Below are 9301 nucleotides of genomic sequence, written 5' to 3'. Positions count from 1 at the left end.
ACGCCAAATTGCTGCCTTCCGTGGTCCCTTGTCTCTCAACTTGTGGGCCCTAGCGGAGGACAATCTTCAATTCCAAGAGTTCCCCTGGTTGCTCCAGGCCTGCTCTTCAGTTTCCTTGCTGGAGACCTTGCTCAGATTTCGTGGGTCTGCACCAGTAGCTGCTTTGTGTTTCTTGCATGGGTTGCAGTTGCCAAGGCTTAGTGGATCCAATCCAGACACTAATACCACAGCGACCCTTATCCTTTGTGGGACAGTCGTCCTTCAGAAGCTGGCCTTCCTTGAAGCCTCCTGGACCCCGTGGCTGACGATCCAAGCTACACCTCTTCGACCTGGAAGCACCCGACATTGAAGGGCTCCTTCTCTTGAGCCCCCTGGTCACTGTGCCGTGACCCAGACTCTGTCCCCTCTGCTTTCAGGTTCCTCTCTACAAGATCTACATTTTCATTCTTCACGACAACGACGACGCTTGTGGCTAGCAGCAGTTCTTCACGTTTTGCCATTGAAAATCAGCCCGCGACCCGACATCGAAAACGACCTATGCACCCGGCTTCCCTGGGGCAGGTAACAGTGGTACCTCGGTACTCTCGTGGGTGTGGGCCCTTCAAAAGCTTAACTCTAAAGTGTTGAACTTGAAATCCTGCCAGAAGTTTTTTTAAACTTGTAAAATCAAACCGCGACATTCTCCATAGGCTATAATAGAGATCCGACAGTAACTTCAGTCACTGCACGCGTTGCCCGTGGGTCCCCTTCCTCACTACCTTGGGTGGTTTCACACGGGGCCAGCGACCCTAAATGCCCTAGGCATAGTCTGTAGAATTGTCGTGGTTCTTATACCACTTTTTTGATATATGGTTTGGTCCCCTCCTGGGACCTTGTGATTCCAGTGCTATTTATTGTAACTATCAATGCTTGTTTAAATTGTATCTTCACCTCTAGCCTCATTAAGAGACTAGTGGGGTTATTCCTAGAATAAATACATATATTTTATATATATACCTGTGTGGACTACTCTTTCATTTGGTTATTCAAGAGGTTATCTATGGTAAAACAATAAGCTTAACACTCCTTCAAGACTTAGCCTGAAGGCTGCTCTCCACAGCTACCACTAGGATAGCTTTCTTTAAAGGTTGTCTTTAACCTATCACCATAAGAGTCAAATTGGACTGGTACAAGGTGGCCACTAGAACTAGTGACCAACATATGCCAGGCCAACTTCTCACAGCCAGGCTCTTCCCATCCGGCACCTCTGGCACGGGCAAGGGTGGGGTGGGCTGTACAAGCCAGCTTGGTGCACGGCTCGGGCCGCCCGATGACGGACGGCTGAGGTGCAGGTGGGGCGATCCTCCCTCGATGCCAGGTACCCGGTTTGACCCTTTCCCGTGCATCCGGGCCGAGGGGTTTGAAGACTCGTGCAGTCCCTCCCAGTTACCCCAGGAGGGACCGGCGGCTGTGGTGCTGCCTGCTCCTAACGCACCGGGAGCCCCCTTCCTCGCCTGTGGCTGGGTGGGGGGGGACTCCTGTGCCGAGCACCTGGCAATGTTTTTTTCTTACAACGGTGCAGTCTGACTCCCAGAGGGGAAGCCTTGAACGGGGCGTCTGGGCCGTCTCACTACGGGGGTGGCGGACGGTGTCGCCTACCTCCCGCCTCTCCAGCACCCGCAGGTGGACGAACGGTTTCGAAAAGTTGCCTGTGACTCTTGCCAGTGGATCACTCGGCTCGCAGGTCGATGAAGGACGCTGCGAGAATTAGTGTGAATTGCAGGATACATTGATCATCGACACTTCGAACGCACCTTGCAGTCCCGGGTTCTTCCCGGGGCTACGCCTGTCTGAGGGTCGCTCGATCGTCAATCGCCCCGAGGCTTCCCCGGGACGAGGCTGGGGCTATTGCAGGGTTAGCTCCGCTTCCCCTTCGCCCCCCACAACTTCAGACCCCCCCCGATCGCTAGTGGCAGGGTCCCTCGCCAGGTCCTGCCGCGGAGGTACGCCGCTGGCGCGCCTGGCCCCGAGAATGGGTCTGGCGACCGGTCAGCCCCGGGCCTGTCCGGGGGTGGCTGGCTGCGTGCCGCGCGTGGCTGTCTGTGGTGTCCCACTGGCTGCCCGTGCGCACCTGCCTCAGGCAGGGGCCTGGCCTTCCCCGGCAACCCCCTTGATGCTCCGGCGTTATTCTTCCGACTACGACCTCAGATCAGATGTGGCGACCTGCTGAATTTAAGCATATTACTAAGCAGAGGAAAGGGGGGGGCGCTAGGGGGCGCGCGGACAAGATGGCCGCAAACGCGTAAGGCTCCCGCAGCCCAGAGCCGTTATCCTACAATTCTCCTGCCTGTGATGTGTGTCGGTGCTACTGTTGTCGCCTGCTGCTGACTAAGGGACTCCGGCGGCCCCAGGGGGAAAATCCGGAAACAGAGACGACCCGTCACCGGAGATATCAGATTTGGCAGCTGCCCCGGCGAGAAATGCGCGGAGTGCACTATAGGTGGCGGCCTGCTGAGGGGAGCACTGCAGACCGCGGCTTCGCACGAGGGGACCAGGCCAGGCGGGAGGTAAATAGCCCACTGGTGACCTGCGGGGCTACTGACGCTCCCCCAGGAGACATTGGAGTGTAGAGGAGCTGGCGATCGCCTGAGTTGCGGCACCGCACGAGGGGAGCGCTGAAGCGGAGGGACCCGCTGTGGTGGATGGTCCCGCTGGGAGGCGATGTGAACTGCGGACGGCGGAGGTGACATCGGAGGGAAGATCTGAAGCGGCTAGCGTGTGGGCAGGCGAGATCTCCTGGACTGACTGAGATTTCCCGGGTGAGGCCTCAACACTCGCCTGTTGGAGTGACCGGGTGAGGCATGCAGGACCGCCGCTCGACGCAAGGGCGACCAATGTGTCTGTGAAGGCGCGGCCTGAGACGTGGAGCGAGGCCCTGTGTGCAGTACAGGAGTGGTGGGCCGACTGTGCTCCCTTGAGTGTAGCTGTGGGGAGGTGAGCCGCTCTGGCGCTGTGGAGAGCACCGCTATGTCCCAGGCACTAGGGACATAGTGGATCGGGACTTGGCGCCCGGGCACTTTCCTTGCGTTGGGCGGCAGCGGAGAGGTGGGGAGCCGTAGACATACTACAATGGAGAAACTGCCTGGAGCATCGCCCCTGGGAGTCACTTGGCTATGGATGGGCCCAGTCCTCTTCACGCCTGACGCCCGCTGGAGGCGACGAGACACCCGCGTGCCCATCGGCGTAGCTTGGTGGGGCCAGGCCAAAGGCAGCACAGTGTGGAGGAGCGCCCCGGCTGTGGACAAAAGATCAGTGGAACACGACGTGGATGTGTCTTGAGCGCTGCCCGAACTGTGCTACGGACGCTATCAAACAGGCGGAGATGCGCCGGCCGGCGGCCCCTGTGTGCTGGGTGCTGGCGGCTGCGGTGGAGCATCATCGGACTCTGCTGGTGAGTGGCACACTTGCTGGGGCCGGAGAGAGACAACTGGTGGGCGACTCTGTCGCGGGGTGAGCTCACTGTAAACCGGACGGGACAATCTCGACAATCGGGGGGAACCAGTCGGATGAATCTGTCCCCACAGGGGAGGTGATAGTGACTGGGAGGACCCTGCGACCCTCTCCCTTCTCAGGTACTGGTCGAAGAGGTGGGAAGTTAGCTCCTTGCAGTCCTGATACAGTGGTGCCCAGGGTCTCACCTACCGGACGCACATCGAGGGAATTCGCGAATGCCGTCAGCTCAACAACTGGCCATGGGGCGGCTGCGGAACAAGCAGAGTGAGGGCCGGCTGAGGGTGGAGGGTCCTGGCCTGGCATTGGGATGCTCTGACGGAAGTACGGGACTGCCAGCGTCGACTTTGGAAGCCAAAATGGATGCCATGTTGGCGGCGGTAGACCGCCTGGGCAACACCCTGGAACATACTAGAACCTCCTTGGAATCCCGTATCGACAAAGTCACGGTGGATTTTACTTTACTCCATGCTGACCATCGCAAACTGGCGGACACCGTTGCATTCCAGTGCCAGACGCTACAGGATGTTCAACCTGTGGTGCTTGGCCACACTGCAACTTTACAAGACCTGATAGATTGAGCTAATACTCTTGAAGACCGTGCTGAGGATGCGGAAGGCCGCTCTCGGTGCCAGAACATACGCGTGGTGGGTCTGCTGGAAGGCGAGGAGGGTCGACATCCGGAGCAGTTTGTGGAAGGGTGGCTGCGAGACATACTCCCTACAGGGGTGCTCTCCCCGCAGTTTGTAGTGGAACGGGCGCACAGAGTCCCGGCGCGGAGACCGGTCCCTGGAGCTCGCCCACGTCCCTTTCTATTCAGACTCCTCAACTACCGTGACAGGGATGCGATACTCCGCGAAACAAGGAAGCTGGGTGCCCTTACGGTAGGGGGTGGCCCGGTGATGCTGTTTCCAGATTATACAGCGACGGTTCAGAAGCGGAGAAGTAACTATCTAGAGGTGAAGCGCCGGCTGCGTGAACTACAGATTCCATATTCCCTGCTGTTCCCCTCACGCCTCCGGGTGGACACGAAGGAAGGGACACACTTTTTCGATGCCCCGTCCGATGTCTGGGACTGGTTGGAGGAAACGGGACAACACAGTGGCCCGAAGCCCTCGGACTCAGGCACTGGAGGGCGGCGAGAGAGACGGTCAAGGCGGCGGCGACGGAAGGAAAGCCGTGGAGGGATGGGGTCGAGATCCCTAGCAGCACCCAGTCCGGAAAAGATGCGTCTGGAACGTCAGGAAGCCCTTGAAGCGGTGGCAACTCTGGGATCTGTGAGCAGTCAGGGGGACGTGGCAGCTCGTGAACATAGTGACACTGAGACTAGCAGATCTTCCTCTCCGTCTGCCATGCTCTCTGATGACCAAATGCCGCCAGTGGTGACGCCTCAAACAGCTGACATTATTGTATGAACATTGACATGCTGGGGCAACGATAGGTACAGGTGATGGGGGTGGAGTGAGTGTGGCTGGACACCTGTGGGGGGAAAGGGGGGGGTTGTGGACTTTACTGCCTCCTTCTTTGATGTGGCGCGGCCTATCGTGCTGGCGCATACAGGCTGGCTGGGGCGCCGTCGATGAGAGGGGGGTCGGGGGGCAGCGGGTATTTCCCTTCCCAATATATGGGAGGAGAGAAACACGCATAATATGGCCAATAGACAGCGGGCGGCGGCAGTGGACACCATCGCACCGTTGGTGATTGCTTGGCACCGCTAGCGACTCAGCAGACATATATTGCAAAGGCCGGGGCAACGTTGGGCTTTCATAACTCGGGACCAATACAATCACCCTTAGCACCCACTAGCAAACCCCTGGCTTAGTATTTCACAGGCGTCTGAGTTGTAAGTTTGGACGAATGCCCGTTTTGGGGTTTGCCCTCGTAGTTCCACGGTTTTTGATTTTTGTTAAGTGCACTCAGCAGCACACGGTAGTTTTCTGGTTCGTTATGTTATTGCAGCAGGCTGACATGCCATCCGCGACTGCAGTCCCTCCCCTCGGCTGACCCGCTCCTGGCCCTGAACCTCATAAAAGCCCTTACTCATCATCGATGGCTGATACTGCGTTAGTTACATGGAACATAAGAGGTATGCACACGCCAGCGCGTCGTTATTCGGTTTTTGCCTGCCTACAACGCCATAAGGTGGCCATTGCCCTTCTCCAGGAGACCCATATGACGCAGCCGGAACTAGATAAATTACATACTCGATGGAGGGGTCAACTCTTTGGGACCACATACTCTGCACACGCCCATGGCACATTGATCTGGGTAAGGGCGGGTACACCTTTTACATGCGCAGACACGGTGGTTGACCCCGCTGGGTGATACACATTGGTCAGTGGGAAACTTAATGGACAACATGTGCTTCTAGGCTCCCTCTATGCCCCGAACGTCGACCAGCCGTCGTTCCTGGACCAACTCTATGTGGTGCTAACGCCGTAGGCGGGTCTTCCCTGGCTATTGGGTGGGGACTTTAACCCACACATACCTCGACAGGTCCTACCCGCCCCTCCGTAGCACACAGGCAACATGAACGCACGGAGTCTCGCTGACTGGTTGCCACACTGGACCTTACGCGATATGTGGCGCAGCTTACATCCTAGCGACCGTATTTATTCGTATTATTCGGCGGTACACAACCTGCACGTCCGACTAGACAGGGTGGTGGGCTCTCCCTCCTTGGCCCCTCTGGTAACACAAGCAGAATACTTAGGCCGGACCCACTCGGATCATAACCCTCTTAAGCTGAGTCTGTGTTGGGACCCAGGAAGACCCCCCGTTCCAACGTAGCGACTACAACCGGCCGCTCTCGAGGATGCGGAGTTTCGTGCCTCATTAGGCACGGCGGTTGAGCAGTTCTTTGACCTAAACGAGGGAACGGCAGGAAGTGTGCTGACGGAGTGGGATGCACACAAATCCACCATGCGGGGACATTGCCTGGGGGCGACGGGGAATATTCGTAAGCAACTCGCGTTGTCACTCGCTGCCTTGGAGTCACGCCTTCTGCCGTGTGAACGCCACGGCGAAGGGGGAGGTCGGGACTCGACTCGGCTGGTGCGGCTCCGGACGCGACATGCTGAGCTGCTTGAGCGACTATGGCACCACAACTACGCGGCGCATTCGGCTCGGGCTCACGCCACATCCGATAGGGCGGGGAGGTTGTTGGCCTGGATGCTTAGACAGGAGACGGTACATGCGCCGATAGAATCTCTTCGTGGGCCGGACGGGACACTGGTGCACACACAACGAGAGGTCCACCAAATACTGACAACGCATTATACGGCCCTATATACCTCGACAGGGCGCCGACAGGCGCAGGATCTGGATCAGTTTCTGGAGGCCGCCTGTCTGCCCACGGTTCCGGGTGACCATCAGGAAACACTAGAGGCCCCCCCTCACAGTGGAAGAGATAGGGGAGGCGGTGGCTTCACTGGCCTCTGGAAAGACGCCTGGACCGGATGGACTTCCGGCGGAGTACTATAAAGCCTATCGGGAGTCCCTGGTGCCCAGGCTGCATGCGCTGTATCTCGCGGCCCTTGAGGAGGCCACCCTGCCTGCCTCCATGAGGGAGGCCTACCTGATCTCCCTGCTCAAGCCCGGGCATGATCCTACCAACTTGGGGTCTTACCGCCCCCTTGCCCTTCTCAACGCAGACTAAAAAATTCTGGCCAAGGTCTTGGCGGAGCGGCTGGCCCCAACAGTACCAATGTTGGTGCAAAAGGACCAAAACGGGTTTGTGCCAAAACGCAGCACCTCTCTTAACCTGCGACGGTTCTTCCGAGTGGCCGCGGATGGAGCGCAGCTTGGGCCTAGGGCAGGCTGTCTGGTCTTGGACCTTGAAAAGGCCTTCGACTGCCTTGAGTGCGGGTACTTGGTGGCGGCGTTATCACACTATGGGTTGGGCCTCGGGTTCCTCCAGATGGCGGCGCTCCTCTACAAGAACCCTGTGGTGCGGGTAAGAACCGGCCCTTACGTTTCTGAAGCCATCCCGGTCGGTCACGGTACCAGACAGGGGTGTCCTCTCTCGCCCTTCCTTTTCGCGCTCGAAATAGAGCCTTTGGCTGCTACACTGCGTAGCATATTGACGGACGGCATTCCCCTGGGTAACGCGACTCATCAGGTTTCCTTATATGCGGATGACCTCCTGGTCTTCATCAAAGATGTGGCACACATTTCGGGGGACTTGGAGCGCGTCCTGACTGACTTCACCGCGCTCTCCGGACTACGAGTGAATGCGGCTAAATCGTGCCTATATGCGTTCCGAGCCGATACTCAGGATCCGCAGTACTGCCTGGGGGGCGTGCCGGTCAAGTGGCAACCAGACACCTTCCGTTATTTGGGCATCCAAATATACCGGCAACCAGCTGATCTAGTAGAGGGTAATTTGGGTAAGGCGGTAACGGCGATCAGAGCCCAGATGCGGTTTTGGGGTGCTCTCCCTCTCGCGGTCACGGGGCGAATCGCTCTAATCAAAATGGTGATTCTGCCCAGGCTTCTATACTATTTTGCCAACCTACCCATTTACATACCGGCATCCTTCTTTACAGCCTTGGAGCATTCGCTCCGGGATTTTGTGTGGGGTGGTGCACGCCACAGAGTCGCACTATCCAAGCTATACCTCCCCACAGGTCAGGGGGGTCTTGCGATGCCGTGCTTTGCGCATTATTATCTAGCAGCACAATTGCAATGGGTGGCCAGGTGGCTGGTAGACAGAGAGCGTGACGACACGGCGTCCGCGGAGCCCCCTATTTCTCTGGCTGATATCATCGAGTCGTTCCACCCGACCGCAAAAGTGTTTAAGCCGGTGCCCCTCCTCGTTAAAGTGGCCTACAAGTGTTACCGCCGTGCTCTTTATCCAACCCGGAAATGTGTCCCTTATGCCCCTGCCATGCCGATAGAGGGCTCCCCTAGTGGGCGGAGGGTGCTGTGCTCAGCTGAGCTCGCAGACTGGCACGTGGCGGATATTCACACATTGGGGGATCTCTATCGGGATGGTGCTCTTATCCCATTCGCCTTGTTGGCGGAGGAGACAGGGTTACCAACCGGCCAATTTCTCTGTCACCGCTCATTGATATCGACGCTGGCGAGTCGATGGAGAGATCTTAGAGAGGAGCCAGAGCAGCACCTCATGATGCAATACCTACATGTCATGGGGCGGGGGAGGCATATGATACGATGGTTCGCAGCTTCTCTGCGCGCGCAGACGGCGACCGACTTATCCCCGTTACGCCGTAAATGGGAGGCGGGGACCTGGCCTGCCCCATGGCCAACAGGGAATGGAGCAGAGCACTGCAGGGTCCAACACGGATCCCCAGGAACATGCGATTCCGCCAAATCCAATACTTTATTCTACATAGAGCATATCTCACACCCGACTCTATAAATCGGTATTTCCATCGCGCAGACGCGAGCTGCCCTCGCTGCGGGGTGCTGGACGCTGGACTGGTTCACATGTTGTGGAGCTGCCCCGCACTGGACTTGTACTGGCGGGCGGTGTATGGAGCCCTAAGTGCATGCACGGGTCGACTGGCCCCGCTTGAGTGGCCGGTCTGCCTGCTGCACCTGTTCCACAGGACCCCCTCCATGAGGGTTGCTTCTCGATTTTTCGACCTGGTGTGGGCAGGGGCGGAGAGCACGGCACTCTTGAGGGAGGAAACACTAGGCCTCAGACGTACACCAATAGCGAACCAGTGGGACACACTCTTGCAGACACTGACACGCCTAGATGGGGACACCCTGTGACCCTGCGAGGTGAATGCTGGGGATACCCTTGCTGAAGGGGAGGGGGGTGGTGGTCAGATCGGGCGCCAGA

At 58.0% G+C, this 9301-nt stretch overlaps 1 non-coding gene across 1 annotated transcript; it reads left to right on the top strand.

The window, feature by feature from the left end:
* Nucleotides 1-1692: 1692 nt before the first annotated feature.
* On the top strand, nt 1693-1839 carry LOC146871817 (5.8S ribosomal RNA). The gene has a single exon (XR_014959936.1). It is a non-coding gene; the product is annotated as a 5.8S ribosomal RNA (ribosomal RNA).
* The last annotated feature ends 7462 nt before the right edge of the window (nt 1840-9301 follow it).

This window comes from Triturus cristatus, chromosome 1_1 (genome assembly GCF_964204655.1).
Source record: "Triturus cristatus chromosome 1_1, aTriCri1.1, whole genome shotgun sequence".
Lineage (NCBI taxonomy): Eukaryota > Metazoa > Chordata > Amphibia > Caudata > Salamandridae > Triturus > Triturus cristatus.
This window is presented reverse-complemented; position numbering and strand designations above follow the sequence as displayed.